At 50.9% G+C, this 16,502-nt stretch overlaps 1 long non-coding RNA gene across 1 annotated transcript; it reads left to right on the top strand.

Moving 5' to 3' along the window:
- Window positions 1-7,083: 7,083 nt before the first annotated feature.
- On the top strand, window positions 7,084-15,974 carry LOC128115293 (uncharacterized). The gene is made up of 3 exons (XR_008220113.1): window positions 7,084-8,293; window positions 12,295-12,388; window positions 14,961-15,974. It is a non-coding gene; the product is annotated as an uncharacterized LOC128115293 (long non-coding RNA).
- The last annotated feature ends 528 nt before the right edge of the window (window positions 15,975-16,502 follow it).

Genomic DNA, 16,502 nt, shown 5'->3' with positions numbered 1-16,502 from the left:
GCAAAGCTACACAGAGAAACCCTGTCTCGAAAAACCAAAAAAAATAAAAATAAAAATAAAAATAAAAATAAATAAAAGGCTTTTTTCCTTGGGGTGAGGGAAGACCCAAAGTTAACTGGATACTCACGTTGTCGTCTGAAGGGGGGTGTGCTACCCTGGCGGGGGCTTTCCCGTGGTTCTCATGAACCCTTCCAGCTACAGCTGGGAAAGAGGAAATAGCATCCCAGAAGGGGACCACAAATAGCGACTCTGCACCCCGGAGAGCCAGGCAAGCTCCTCCTCCAACAGGGCCGCTTTGAGGCGTCACTTGCCTGAGGAGATAAAGCTTCTCCCCGCCCCCCTCCAGCCTGTGAGTCTCAGGAAACAAGATCAGTTTCCTGCAGAGCTCCAAGGTGAGTAAGAGCAGCTGTTTCTACCTGTTTGTAGCTGGGCCTGGTGTTACCATGGAAACAGCTATCAACAGGAACATTGCCTCCCTGGGGCATATCGCATCCTTTATTGCCCGTGTAGAAGGCAAAGCAGTTTGGGCTTTGAGGGCTAGTGTTCAGGGCTGGCCCCCTTCCTCCAAGTACTGCTTATTTAGACCCCCAAAGGAAATAAGCCCTAGAAACAGGATTTCCATGCTCTCCTGGATACTTTGTAAACTCCGTGAGGGTTACTCTCGGAGGAGTTGGTCGTTTAAAAACATTTTTTTTAATTGTGTGTGTTTGTTTGTTTTTGAAATGGTGTTATTACACTTGTAGGTCACAACCTGTGCTCTAAGTCAGGTTCAGCCACCCTTCCTCAATAAGCCAACTAAAATAGTCAAATTAGCCGGGCATGAGGGTGCACGCCTTTAATCCCAGCACTCGGGAGGCAGAGCCAGGAGGATCTCTGTGAGTTCGAGGCCAGCCTGGTCTACAGAGTGAGTTCCAGGACAGGTACAAAGCTACACAGAGAAACACTGTCTCAAAAAACAAAAACAAAAACAAAAAAAACAAACAAACAAAGGAGTCAAATAGTGTCCACATCGAGAAGAGGGACAAAGGGACCCAGCAAACACCCAAGTCCTTCCAGAGTCCTGAAGCAAGACCAAAGTTTAAAACACAGGGCCAAGGATATGCACATCTAAGCAGCCCCTGTCAGGTGCGGCCCCGCCCACAATTGACCAGTCCTTGTCTGGGCTTTGGTCTCATCCTGTAAGTCTGAGGTCCGGCGCATGAGAAACATATGAACTCTGTCTGCATAAGCCGAGTTTCCCCGATGGCTGGGGCCTTCTCCTTCTCCCAATATGAGACTCGAGGGGAAATTCTCATATCTTGGCAGTCTGTTGTTACAGTACTCTGATAGAATGAGATTAGTGTCTTTTTAGAACATTTTCATTTCTTCCAGCTAAGTTACAGCAGTGTCTCCCTGTGTATCCACGGTTGGCCTGAAACTTGCTGTGTAGACCAGGCTGGCCTCAAACTCACAGGCAAAAGGGCACCTCCCCCAACTCCCAAGACACAATGGAAGTGAGTTCCTCAGTCCTTTGTCCAAACTCTGCACTCTCCCTCTGCAAGCTGACTGAAGTCCCTTCGTGAGAGGAGCAGGTTCTCACACGCAGCCTCTGGTTCTCACACGCAGCCTCTGGTTCCCACCTGTTTTTCACAGAGGAGGGAACTCAGGTGGGCTATCACCTGACCTCATTTCTCAGGGGAGTATTTAACCCAGAGAAGATGAACAGCGTGGTGCTGGGTGTGTGTGCGTGTTTTCAGCTGGGGCTAGCATCTCGATCTGGGGGCTTCTTAGATGCACACGCAGTCCCTCCCAGGACAGTGCGGACTTTGTCTGACAAGCTCAGTGGCCGCTCCTCAGAGCAATCGTGTGACTTTTCCTGGGAAACAAACACTTCCTCACCTCGGACAAGGTGCTGACAGATCAGGGAAACGCCTCCATTCGCGTTTACGTGTTTAGTTGGTGAACCGATGGGTGATCTGGGGTTCCTGACAGGGCTGTGGTGACTGCGCCTCTGGGAGCCTCACTCCAGCACTGTGTGGGTGATGGTTCAGGAAAGGGCCTCCCTGGAGTCCACCCCCAGGCAACCTTCACCTCCGTATAACCTTGGGGAGGGGGAAGGGCTACTTTGATTCAAGATGGCAGTAAGCAGGTTCGAGGCCAGCCTGGTCACAGAGTGTGTTCCAGGACAGCCAGTGCTACACAGAGAAACCCTGTCTGGAAAAACAAAACAAACAAACAAAAAAGCAGTGTAATGGGGGAAGGGTTACTTTGACTCACGGTTTGAGGGTACAGTCCATCCTGGTACGGATGGCCCTGTGGCAAGAGCTGAGGCAGCTGGTCACATGACCTTATTTGGAACTATAATCACAGCAGATAAAATTAATTAAAATGAGGTTATACTCAAGAAGGGTGGACTTTAATCCACTATGACTGTACACACACACACACACACACACACACACGGAGTAAAGCACCTAAAAGCCAAGGAATCCAAAGAGGCAGCAAACCATGGCTGGATCCCCAACTTTTTTAGATTCCCCTGCCTCGAGAGGGGGGCGTGACCCTTCCCCAGTAGCTGTCCAGACCCAAGGAGGTGGAAGAAAAAGGAGAAGGCATGGGATTTGGAACGACAGTGAAGAGCTGGAGTTCTGCCCTTACCCTGCTACTTCTTGAAGTCATTAAAAAATAGTACCAGAGCTGGAGAGATGGTTCAGTGGTTAGGAGCACTGGCTGATCTTCCAGAGGACCTGGGTTTGATTCCTAATACTCACACGGCAGCTGGCAGCTGCCTATAACTCCAGTTCCAGAGGATCTGACACCCTCCTCAGGTCTCCATGGGCACTGCATGCACATGGTGCATGGACATTCATTCAGGCAAAAGGCCCATACACAAATAAAATAATAGTACTTATGCACAATGGCTCCTGCAGACTACCCAGGCAGGAGGGGTTAGCACCTGAGCATCGTGAGTAAAAAAAGCTTAGAGCCTGAGACTTGACTGTTTCCTTGGGGACATGCTCAGGGCGGAGTCTGCAGAGAGGGGAGGGTGGACCAGGGCTACATTGGGTGTTGTCTGGCTTGGGGATCACTGTAGTGATGCCATGTTACCTGGGGGACGTCTGGGGCTGGAGCCAGACTCCAGGTCGAAGGAGGGGATGCAGGATGGCAGGGGGGACGCAGGATGGCAGGGGGGACGCAGGATGGCAGCGGGGACGCAGGATGGCAGTGGGGACGCAAGATGGCAGCGGGAGCCTTCCTGGGGAAGTTTGTCTGGTGCCAGGCTCCTGTGAAGGATGGAGACCTTGTTCCAACATCTTCGTGGTTGGCTCCCAGTGAGAAGGAAGCTGGTCCTATGAGATCCCTTAGAAGTCTGAGAGGAGGCACAGAAGAGCAGAAACGGTGTGTGTGTGTGTGTGTGTGTGTGTGTGTGTGTGTGTGTGTGTGTGTGTGTGTATGTACGCGTGCGTGCGCAGCTAGTGGTATTCTGGGGAACTAGTTCATTTTTGAAAAATTCCAGAATTCTCAAAGGGAAATATGAGCTTCTGTCCCAGCCCCCCAGTTCTCTATTCTAGTTCCTTCTACTGCCTCTGGGCAGCTTGTACACCGCTTCTCTCGAAGACTTCACCCCAAGGGACAAAAACTCCCACAGGCTGTGGACCCACTGTGTGCCAAATTGGAGACCTAGTCAGAACCAGGAAGACAAGGATTTGCTGGATTCATTCAACAACTCCAAGAAGTGGAGGTCATGTTCCGATGAGTTCAGGAAAGGGGTCTGGTTAAGGGGGGTGCGGTCTTCCAAGTCTTGGAGGACGTGATGGCTAATCTTGGTTGTCCAATTGACTGCAACTGGAATCGACTCTAACACAAGCTGATGGGCACTCCTGTGAGGGATTTCTTGATCTGATGACCGGAAGCAGCGAAGACCCGCCCTAAAGATGGATGCCCCCCTGAGTGGCAGCCACCTAAAAGACCATGCGGGAAGGGAGCTTGGCTTTTTGCCTACTTGCCCTCACTCCGGCTGGCAAGTTCGTCTATGCTGATGCCGCAGCATCCCTTCAGCGATTCTAAAGCTGGCTTCTCTGAAGACTAGGAGTCCTCCAGGCCCCTGTGCCATACTGGGACTGTCGAGACTTCCAGCCCTGTGGACTAAAGGACTACTGGATCCTCAGATTCTCTGGTGTGAGACAAATATTGTTGGACCACCCAGACTGCATTCCACAAGCCAACGTAATAAACCCCTTCTGTGTGGTTTATCAGTTCGGTTCCTGTAGAGAACCCTACTAGAGGGACAGTAGTGTCCCGACCTCTGGCCTGAGGACTCAGTGGGGATAGGATAACCCTAAGGCGGGGAGAGGGTCAGGGCATCAGAGGTTCTCAGAGGAAGGCTGCTCCAAGGACCCTCGCTCTGTCCTCTTTACCCACTAGCCGCCTCGAGAAAAATCTAGAAAGAGAAGGCAAAGTTTCTATTTTTGATGAGACACAGAAGAAGGCTTTTAAATTATTAAAATCCAGAAGTAAATTATTTATTCAGGTCAGATATAAAAGCGTCTCTCATTTTATGCCCATTATCCCCCCTGGGGGCTGTCACTGATGTGCTTCCCTGTGACAAGTCATTTGTCTGCACAGGGCATGAGTGATCTCATCTGTAACATGGGTTGGACTAGGATGGCTAGGAGCTTCTAGTGTTCAGAGGAGCCTAAAGACCCAGCTAAAACCGGCTTCCTCCAGGAAGCCTTCCCACCTGCCCCCCAGGCTTGCATAGCCTCCCCTTCTCAGGTCAGAGCACTCACTCCTCCACACTGCCACCAGTTCACACCTGGCTCCCCACCACACTGCCACCAGTTCACACCTGGCTCCCCACCACACTGCCACCAGTTCACACCTGGCTCCCCACCACACTGCCACCAGTTCACACCTGGCTCCCCACCACACTGCCACCGGTTCACACCTGACTCCCCACCACACTGCCACCGGTTCACACCTGGCTCCCCGCCACACTGCCACCGGTTCACACCTGGCCCCCCACCACACTGCCACCAGTTCACACCTGGCTTGCCACTGGTTCACACCTGGCTCCCCACCACACTACCACCGGTTCACACCTGGCTCCCCACCACACTACCACCGGTTCACACCTGGCTCCCCACCACACTGCCGCTGGTTCACACTTGGCCCCCCACCGCACTGCCATCAGTTCACACCTGGCTCCCCACCACACTGCCGCCGGTTCACACCTGGCCCCCCACCACACTGGATGCTCCTTGAGTTCTGGACCAAATTACATTATCTTCTGCATCCTCAGGATCCACACAGTATCCTGGTTAGTGTTTGAGTGAATGAATGAGTGACTGTGTCTAAGAAAGGTGTGGTGCCCTCTTTGTCCTGGGAAGGATGGACTGTTTATTGCTTCAAGATCTCGGCCCAAGAAACCCCATTAAGTTTGTACAATCACACATCCTTGGTATTTCTGAGATTATTTCCCCTTGAGGATTCAGCTTGGGAAGGGAAGATATTTGGTTGCCATAGCAACAGATTTTTTTTCCCCCTCTGTTAGAGCAAACATTTCCAAGAAACCTGGAGAGATGGCAGTCAGAGGAATGAACACTGTGTCTCCTCCCACACCCACAAAGGCCTCTGAGCCCACAATGGGCCCTCCTGCTTCCTGAGACCCATATGAGTAGATACAAGGTCCATACATAGCCCAGTGGCTTCCTTGATTTCCCACACACATCCTCTAGCCATACAACTGACCACATCACCCTGGGCCTTTCTTTTCCCATCCTCAAGGCCCAGGGCCCTCACAAGGGGCCTCTGGAGAGGCAGAAGGAAGAGGCTGTTTCAGAGAAGGATTCGCCAACCCTGTCAGCCTCAGACTCACTGGCCTGGAGAAGCTTGAGATCTGGGGCAATCACCCCAGGACCAAACCTCAGGGAGGCCACAGGGCTTTCTCTAGAACATACAACCAATGAGCTGCATTAGTAGGATTTGAATCCGGCCCTGGTGATGAAGCCTGTTATTTCACCTCTTTCCAGAAATGGCACAGAAGCAGAGCTCAAATGTTTGCGTGCGCACAGTACCACACGGGCACTGAGAGGGATGAGGGCCCAGCTGATGCCCAGCACAGCCTATCTGTGGCCTGTGGAGTTCCTACTAGCCCTTTGAGACTTTCAGATGGGACACAGTACTCAAAGAAGCTCTGTGACTTTGGCTCATGAGCGCTGGGGATGCTGGGAGTCCTGCAGGCTGTGACGCTGTGGTTTCGCACAGCCCTGGCTTGTGTGCTCACTGTCTTGCTGAGCGCAGTCAAGGTGGAGAAGAAGAACAGCTAGGACACACCCGAGCCAGGGTAGAAGCAGGCTCGCTGGAGCCCACGGCACAGGATAAACCACCCCTACATGGGAGAGAGCCATAGCACCAGCCAGGTTCCTTACTGGAGCGACAGAACGTGCAGACACCTACCATGCAGTCAGGAGAGGTGGCTGGGCTCGGTGACCAAGAGCAGGGACTCTGGGACCCTCTCCATCACCATGATTACCTTCGACAAGGCAATAAGCACCATAAACTCATTGATAAGGACAGACAGCTCAGGGTTACAGCCTATAGATCTGACCACAGCCGGGATTTGAATTTTAGTTCTACCCCTCTAGGATGACTTTGAATTCGGGGAAGCTAATTATTCTTTCTGCACATTGGTAGTATGCCTGTCTTCCCAGAAACAGTTGGTATCGTTGGCTTCCAAGTTCCTCCTCACCCTCGCTGGTGGGCTTTGCCTTGGCTGTGGCCTCAGCACGGGCGCCAGGAAAGGGGTTGCCGTGGCACCATGAGAAAGCAGAATCCTCACATTCTGGCAGCCAAAGATCAGCTCAGAATCTCACAACCTTGTTGGTGGCCCCCTTCCCGTCATTCTAGAACGCCCTCTCCCTGCCCAGAGCCCACTTCCCATCTCAGAGCCTCCAACGCCCAGCATCCCTTGAGATATGTGGATCTGTGGTGCTTAGCTGCCCACACACAGCAGCGCCTGCCTCCCGGTACAGCATCTCCTGTTCTCATCTCCATGACAACATGCACCAGCCCTGAGCAGGACCACTGTTGCTGAGCTAACCCTGAGGCTGGGCCCCACGCTCTTTGGCTACCCATCTGGGAAGTGTGTGTGTGTGTGTGTGTGTGTGTGTGTGTGTGTGTGTGTTAGGGTGAACCCACGCACCTGCTTAAGCTAAGATTTAGTATTCACTCCTGTTCTTGTCACACACACTCACATACACACACACACACACACACACACACACACACACACACACACACACACAGACACGCACTCACAGGCCAGAGTGACGTCATGTGGGTGTGCACTGGGGTACCTATGAATGAGAGCACAGGCATTGAAAATACTAGCCCCTCATCCAACAGCCTGAGTGTGAGGGTCCACTGGTTCTGGGGCCCTCCGGGCATGACCCAATGTATGTCATGTTTGTGGCCACATATCCTCTGTGGGTTTGTACTTATCAACACGCCTGCATCTCTGGGTGTATAATTCAATTTGTGCATCTGATCATCGGTGTTTGCATCTCCAACAGACTAGAGGTATGTTCTTCTGCTCTCCACTGATTCTTTTGCTTCGGTACTAGGAAAAGGTCTGGGTCTGGCATGCTCTCCCAGGAATCTAGAGCCCCTGCCGTAGCTAAAAGGGATGAATCACCGCTGTGTTCTCAATGAGCTCTTAATCTAGGGGCACAAAAGGCTCCCTCCGCTTTGGCCTCCAGGATCCTCGTCATTTTCTCAGGACGTACTTCTTATGTTTTGTTCAGAGGAGGGAACTGTAAAAAGGACCCCAGCCAAGACATAAAGCGAAGGGACATTTAGTTACAGTTCTGCTAACAGCTGGTCATGTGGCTTTGTACAGGCCAGTCTCCTGTTGGTAGTGATTCCTCATGAGCTGTCCAGTTTTTCTCGTCCAGAATGACAATTGGCTGACTCTATAATTCTTCTCATACACATTATTTCCTGTCATCTCCTTGGCCACCTCACTGGGTGCATGTTACTGCCCCAGCTGAGAAGGGTGTGGAGAGAAGTATAAAGACTGGATTCAGTCTGCCAGGCCGCTCGACTGGGAGGCCCCTCCTTACCCTTTCCTGCTGACAGGGCCATCGATCAAAGAGGAAGCTGTCGGAAAGCAAAGAGGCGAAGCTGTGAGGCTGCCAGGCCGGGGAGCAATAATGTGTGGGCCTCTGAGATCACAGGCTGCATGAGGTCAGGCAAAGCCTAGACTCAAGGAGCAACGGGGGATTGATATGTCCCAGAGTGGGATCCAAGTCAGGTAAGAGAAGCCCTTGGTGCAGAGATTCAGGGACCAGAACCCTGAGGACACTGACCTACAACACAAGGAAGCCAAGCTTGTGTGCTCTCAAGTGTGAGCCGGTATGTATGCGCCTGCTCATAAGAAAGGTGCTCAGTTCTAAGATTGACAGCCTGTGTTTGATCCGCAGAATCCACATGGTGCGAGGAGAGATCCAACTTCTGCAGGTTGTTCTTGGACTTCTACACACACACACACACACACACACACACACACACACGTGCATGAGTATGAACCTGTAAGTCCATGTGCTGTGGAATAATCCTCTTGTACACTGTCAAGATCTGTCACTTGAATTGTTTTAATAAAACTCTGATTGCCCAGTAGCCAGGCAGGAAGTATAGGTGGGGCAATCAAACTAAGGATGCTGGGAATAGGAAGGGTGAAGTCAGGAGTCTCCAGCCAGATGCAGAAGAAGCAAGATGAGAATGTCACACTGAGAAAAGGTACCAACCCATGTGGCTAAACACAGATAAGAATTATGGGTTAATTTAAGTGTAAGAGCTAGTGAGTAACAAGCCCGAGCTACCAGCTGAGCATTTATAATTAATGTAAACCTCTGAGTGATTATTTGGAAGTAGCTGTGGAACAAGGCGGGGCAGAGAGAAAACTCTGTCTACTGCCATGGTGTGGGAAAGGAGAGAAAAAAGCTACTGAGTTATTTAGGTGGAGACTGGAAGAGGAGAGCTAGCAAGGCAATGCTGAGTGAGGGTATTTGATTACTACAACAACCTAGATATACCTGGGAAGAGGGAAATTCATTTGAGGAATTGTCTCCATCAGATTGGCCTGCAGGGCATTTTCTTGATAGCTGATTGATGTGGGAATGTCCAGCCCACTGTGGGTGGAGCTACCACTGTGGCATGTGGTCCTGATGCTATTTAAGAAACCAACCTGAAGCTGGGCAGTGGTGGTGCACACCTTTAGTCCCAGAACTCAGGAGGCAGAGGAAGGCGTATCTCTGTGAGTTCGAGGCCAGCCTGGTCTACAGAGTGAGATCCACGACAGGCACCAAAACTACACAGAGAAACCCTGTCTCGAAAAACAAAAACAAACAAACTGAGCAAGCCATGGGGAGCAGGCCAGCAGGGAGTGTTCCTCCATGGCCTCTGCTTCAGTTCCTGTCTCCAGTTCCTGCCTTGCCTTCTCTTGATGATGGACTGTAACCTGGAAGCCAGATAAACTTTTGCTTCCTCCAGGTTGCTTTTGGTCAGTGTTTTATCACAGCTACAGGGAAGTAAACTACAAACCTGAGTTGTTCGCAGGAGCATGGGCAAAGGGTTCCTTACAGGACAGCGGTTTGCAGCACCAAAGAGCCCCACGTCGGTAGGGTGGCAGCTCACAGCAAACCACAGCATCGAGGAGCCCCTGCTCCCAGCCAACTGTCCACCTCTTAGGTACCCTAGAGCCTGCCAATGACATGCACAGCGGGGTGACGAAGAAATCGTGACAACCCACCCCCACCCCCCTTCCCACAGGAAATGGAGCAGCCTCAAATCCATTACCAAAGACCTGTTTTTTTTTTTTTTTTTTTCTCATTGCCATGACTGTGGGCCAAGGTGTTCTGTAAGTCACCATGGCAACTGCTCCATGATGGTGGATGCTTGGGAGGAAGTAGCCTGGCCGTAACAGCCAACCCTATGGGGGCTCTTCAGCATGGCTGTTGAGAACAGAGGGTCTCTTCTAGGGAAAGCCTGAAGCTGCTAGTCAGTGTAATCTTGACTCTGCTGCAGCCAGCAGGACGAGATCTGCCTGAACAGCACCTGCAGGGCTTTGTTGAAATGACTGAGCAGGGCTCCGGGAGAGGGCTGGGGAGGGTTTACACACCAGTGAACACAGCCATGAGGACCTGCGACACACCAGGAACGCAAGGACGTGGGTGTTGGGACCCAGTCCGGCGCTCCCGCCCTTCCGAAGTCAGCTATGAAAGGCACGATGGAGCTGGTCTTGTTCTGCCCTTCAGCTCCGCCTGGTCCTTTCTTGAGGGTGTTTCGTTCTCCTGGACTCAAGAGCTTGGCTAGCCCATGGGTTTCTTGCAGTGACAAAGAGGAAAGTGGAAGGCAGGCCACATAGAGACCCTACTCACCAACACCCCCAAACCGGGTAACTTTGGACAGTGGACCACGTATACAGTTGCGCATGCTGTCCCGACCTGTGTACCACACTGTCCAGGAAATGTAAAATATATAGATGCCTGGTCCTGGCATAGCATAAAGCCCTGTCAGGTTCTCACCTGAGTGATTTCCTCTGAGCCCTGATTTTTAAGGCCTCAGGCTGCTGCTCCAGGGTCAGAGCTCAGTGAGCAAGTTCGGAATCACATGACCCAGTGTTTTCTTCCTCCTGTCCTGCCCTCCTCACCTCCCACCCGACCCTGTTTAGTCCTCGGCAACTGTATGCGGCTTGAACTACATTTTTTGAAAGGTTTGAGATGAGTCATCTTTAGTTTCCCACATCTTAGAGACCTCTAGAGGCCACAGACTCACCCCCTAAGAGTGCAAGACACTCCTGAAATGTTAACAGTCCTTCTCATCCTCCGAGGTCCCCAAAAACACCTAGTCTCAGAGACGGGCCAAGTCTTCTGCCCACCCTGGATGTTCTGTTAGTTTTTATATTTTGCTCGCTGTTAGAATACGTGTAGCTTTCTGGAAGCAGCTGAGGTTGATTCTCCAATGTGTTGTTCCTCCAAGCGATAATTCTAGAAACTCATTCCCTTGTCTTTGGGAGTAATAACCTGATTAGCAGGACACCAGACAGAAACCACAGCCTTAATTTCTAGCCTTGGGGGTGGGGGGAGCCAGACAGGATCATCCCAGCTGTGGGGAGAGGTAGTTCTGTCTGTGCCAGGCCGAATGACTGCTTGGAGCATCGTTAGGATTCAGGAGGCTCCATCCGCTCAGTTCTCTCTGAGCTATGAGGCTGGAAATAAATAAGTAAATAAGGCAGATGGCACTGCATCCTGCCTGCAAAAGCTGAGCCAGGGAGACGAGTTACCGCTGTCGTTTCCAGCGGAAGGGAGCCCCCAGGAAATGCTCCTCTCTGGGGACTGCATGAGGAACTGGGGACTGCAAAAGGAACCAACTATGAGCTCCATTCGACCATGAAAACAAATAAACAGGAAAGGTTGCTCACATATGGCTTCCCTTGCCGACAATCAGCTGGATCTGTGGTAAGCACCAGGGGCTACGTGCCTGGATGAAGACCTTGCTGAGCCGATGCAAGGTCGAACATGGAGGTTCAGGGCGGCAGACAGCCTACACTCACATATTTAACAAGCATCGGGGCTTGCTTTCTGCTCCTAAGCTGAGCTCACTTTCTTAGGCTCAAGAGGAACACGAACTGCAGCCATGCTCCCAGTGCCCACGAAGAGAGCCCGGGGAGCCCTGTCTGCATTGTTACAGGGTACAGGGAAGAAACTCAAACAGATGAGGCCCGCAGGAGGGCCAGACCGGCAGGACCGTTGACGGGTGCAGGCAGGGCACTCAATGAGGGAAGGACAGGAAGGAAGGCAGAGTGAGCAGGCAGGCGGGGCTGGGCAGGCAGCGCGGGGCAGGGCTGGTTTCCTCTCTAGCATCTATGCAATGGTGTGCTTTATCATTTTCAGCAGCTGCTATGGTCATCCCACTTTCCTTCCCCATCTCTAGATTCTCAGACTAAGTAGGACTTGCAGACACAACCCCATGGGCTCTGTGACGCCATTGCACTGCATCCTTGTTCAGAAGCCAGATGTTTGGTGTCTTTCAGACACACACACACACACACACACACACACACACACACACACAAGTATGTACACACATGCACACATACACACACCGTTGAATTTCTACTAAATGTTGTAATATTAAGGGGCAGGTCTTTTAAGGTATGACATTAATATCATTAATGCTGTCTTGTGGGCTGGGTTAGTTATCATGGGAGCAGGTTCCTGATAAAGACTGAGTTTGGCTCAATTTTCTCTCTAGCATGCTCGCTGGCCCCTCTGTGGCATTCCCATGGAGCACAGAGACCTTTACCAGATGCCCGAAACATCTCCTGGCTTCCCCAGCCTGCAGAACTGTGAGAAATAAGTTTCCTCATAAATTACTCAATAGTAATAGTCAGGCAGTAGTCTGTTACAATAACAGCAAATAGACCACTGAAATTCTGAAGTTCTGGCAACTGTGCAAAGGAGCCCCTCCCCCGCCCAGCTCCCCCAGTCTCTGCAGAGACACTGACAACCCTTCGACCTCTAAACTCGAAGACGTTAGTGCAACGGAAGAGACTATATGGGGCTGGAGAGATGGCTCAGAGGTTAAGAGCACCGACTGCTCTTCCAGAGGTCCTGAGTTCAATTCCCAGCACCCACATGGTGGCTCACAACCATCTGTAATGAGATCTGGTGCCCTCTTCTGTCATGCAGGCAGAACACTGTATACATAATAAATAAATAAATCATTTAGAAAAAAAGAAGAAGAAGGGACTATATTACAACCCAGTTGTGACTTGGGTCTCATATCACTAAAAGCTATTTAAGACACAGCTGTGATAGGCCCGGCAGGGGTGGTACACGCCTTTGATCCCAGCACTCAGGAGGCAGAACCAGGCAGATCTCTGTGAGTTCGAGGCCAGCCTGGTCTACAGAGCGAGATTCAGGAAGGCACCAAAACTACACAGAGAAACCCTGTCTCGAAAAAACAAAAACAACCAAACAAAAAAAGACAGCTATGGTAGTGTGTGCCTGTACTCCCAGGACTTTGGAGGTAGAAATGGGAGGATCCTGAATCAGAAGCCGGTTAAGGCCACGTAATGAATTCAAGTCTAGCCTGGGCTACCTGAGACCTTGTCTCAAAATAAAAAATCAACTAGTCAGTGTTGTGTTTGCGTAAATTTTTTGTCCTATTTTATTTCCTTTTGATGTTTTGAGACAAGATCTTCTTATGTGTCCCAGACTGAACTAGAACTTGGGATCTGTCTACCTCAGCTTCTCAAGTGCGGGAATTATAGGTGCACAATACATGAACTATTACATATCAAAAAACACTTGAAGTGTCCTGGAAGGCATGCTCCCCAGGCTAGAGCCTCCAAAGATGCAAGAAACTCCCAGAACAGGGCTGGCTTTCCTAGGCCCAGCCCTCACAGTGTACATAAATAACCATTCCCCTCCTCCTCCTCACAAATCAAGTGAGTATGTGTAGAAACACTCTGTAAACCAGAGGCACTAAACAAATGCTAAAGACACTGTGCAAACAAAGAACCCACTCATCCTGTGGAGACACCTGTGATGGACTTGATGACGGCTAGGGACGCCTGTTGTTACCTTAGACAGCTGCCCGGTAAGTCAAACAGGCCCTGGGACGCGGGAACAGAACGAGCCTTTTGTTAAGGGCACGGGGAGGGGCAGGTTCTCCTGTCCTGAGCTGGAATCAGTGAGGCCTCAGAGATGGGTGCTCGCCTCTATTCCAGAACGTCTATAGGTTAATCTCACCCCCGACTCCACACCTGGATGACCTTGGTCTTGACAAAGTTTCACAGCAGTTTATGATAATAAGGCACTAGATAAAGCCCCGCATTTTAAACCCAGACTGCATTTGCACTGCCTGAGTAGAGGATGATATGCCCAGCGTGTTGGGAAATACCAGACCAGTTCAAAGTCTGAGTGGATCACTTAGCCATGGGTGACAGTATGTCCAGGGCCTGTCTACGGGCAGAGCACGGGTATGGGCTGACTCAGAGGCGAGGCTGAGAAATGGAAACTTCAGTCACTTTGGGGAGCGGAGGAGCAAAGGTTCAAGAGGGCAGGGAGAAGAGAGGTGGGGTTCACCTCCAGTAACCGTGTTCCTGTATTACCATGAGAGCCCCATGCTGCCACAGGCAGAGCCCCTTTGTCTAAGTTAGAGTTTCTGTTGCTGTGACGAAACACCATGACCAAAAAGCAAGTTGGGGAGGAAAGGGTCTAGTTGGCTTATACTTCCATATTGCTGTTCATTGTCTAAGGAAGTCAGGACAGGAACTCAAACAGGGCAGGAACCTGGAGGCAGGAGCTGATGCAAAGGTCATGGAGGGGTGCTGCTTACTGACTTGCTCCCCATGGCTTGCTCCCCATGGCTTGCTCAGTCTGCTTTCCTATAGGACCCAGGACCACCAGCCCAGGGATGGTACCACCCACCATGGGCTGGGCCCTCCCCCATCAATCACTAATTAGGAAAATACTTTACAGCTAGATCTTATGGAGGCATTTTCTCAATTGAAGTTCCCTCCCTTCAGATAACTCTGGCTTGTGCTGTTAACATAAAACTAGTCAGGACACCCTTGATCAGAAGAACGTGTCGTACAGTAATGGTTTTTCTCCCATGGTGCATTACTGTGCTTGGATTGCTGAAGCAAAACACCCCCAAAGAAGGTGGCTTAGCCCAGCAATGGTGGCACACACCTTCAGTCCCAGCACTCGGGAGGCTGAGGCAGGTGGATCTCTGTGAGTTAGAAGCCAGCCTGGGCTACAGAGGGTGTTCCAGGACAGGCTCCAAAGCGAGAGAGAGAGAGAGAGAGAGAGAGAGAGAGAGAGAGAGAGAGAGAGAGAGAGAGAGAGAGAAGCAGGGCCTTGAAGTTCTATAAGGACAAGTAATGCACAAAAACCCTTTTAACCCTGCAGGTGCCCACAGCACGTCCTCAACGGTGACAATTACATGCCCAGGGTCAAGGAGCCCAGGACTCTAGCTGCCAGCCATAAGGTATGCCATCCATTGGACTCTAGCTCATTCCAGGATTTCCACGATGCAGATATGGCCAGCAGCACCCAGGAACCCCAGACGTGTGCCCCTCGGAAACTGTGTGAGGTGGTCCCTAGTTGTTTTCAGCGACTGAGTTTTATGATACCTGGTGTGAATCAACATGTAACAGTGCCAGCTTCCAGTACCCTGCTGTCTCCTCCGGCCCACCCCCTCAGAAGAGAATCTGGACACAGTGCAGACGGCAGGCCCCACTGGGATCCAGTTCAAGACTGGACATTGGCAGCTCCTACACCAGGTCGTCTTAAGAACAACTAAAAGCACCACAAAAAATCCCTCCTTTTTCTCTTTGACTGGCCTCCTGGAGCTCGGCCTGGTGCCTGGCTGTGGGTCTCTGCATCTGCTTCCATCAGTTACTCTATGGTTCTATGGTGATAATTGAGTATTCACCAATCTGATTACTGGGGTAGGCCAGTTCAGGCACCCTCTCCTCTATTGCTAGTAGTCTAAGCTGGGGTCATCCCTGTGGATTCCTGGGAACTTCCCCAGCACCCGGTTCCTCCCTATTCCCATGATGTCTCCCTCTATCACGGCATCTCTTTCATTGCTCTCCCACTCCATCCCTGTTCCAGCTTAAGATCATGATGAGGAAATCTATAGAGACAACCAAACCAAACTGGTGGGAACTCATGAAATTTAGACCAACACCTGTGGAGCCTCCACGAGTCTGGACTAGGCCCTCTGCATAAGTGAGAGAGTTGTGTAGCTTGATCTGCTTAAGGGGCCCCCTGGCAGTGGAATCAGGATCCATCCCTGGTGAATGAGCAGGCTTTTTGGAGTCCACTGCCTATGGTGGGATACCTCACACAGCCTTGAGGCAGGGGGAGGGGCTTGGACCTGCCTCTGCTGACTCTCCATGGGAGGCCTTGCCTTCTTGTAGGAGGGTATGGGAGGTGGGCTGGGGAGGGAAGGTTGGAGGGGCGGGAGGAGGGAAGAGAGAGATCTGTGATTTGTAGATGTAATTCTGAATGGTCTTATTAAATAAGAAACACAGAGCCAAATGCAGAGTTAAAAGCCCAGAGATTAGGCAGCAGCCAAGGGCTAAGACCGCCTTCTTATGCCTCACAATCACTGCTGTCCTTCCCCTCCGAAAGAGACCTACTTCCTGTGTGTCTGTATTTTTATTGACTTTCTGTTCTGCCTTCTCATTGCTTGTAAACCCAACCACATGACCTCCTCGTCACTGCCTGTCTATACAGACCTCCAGGTCTCTATGGTTGGTATTGAGATTAAAGGCATGTGCTACCACTGCCAGACTTCTGCTAAATGGCTTGCTATTAGCTCTGACCCCCAGGCAACTTTATTTATTAACATACAAATAAAATCACATTTCAGCACAAATAAAATATCACCATAGTGATTGGTATGTAAAATGAATAAAAAAAAAAGTCTTAATTAAAAAAAAA

Source organism: Peromyscus californicus, unplaced genomic scaffold (genome assembly GCF_007827085.1).
Source record: "Peromyscus californicus insignis strain IS unplaced genomic scaffold, ASM782708v3 Scaffold_1__1_contigs__length_55948999, whole genome shotgun sequence".
Lineage (NCBI taxonomy): Eukaryota > Metazoa > Chordata > Mammalia > Rodentia > Cricetidae > Peromyscus > Peromyscus californicus.
The sequence above is the reverse complement of the archived record's forward strand: the minus strand, read 5'-3'. Positions and strand labels throughout refer to the sequence as shown.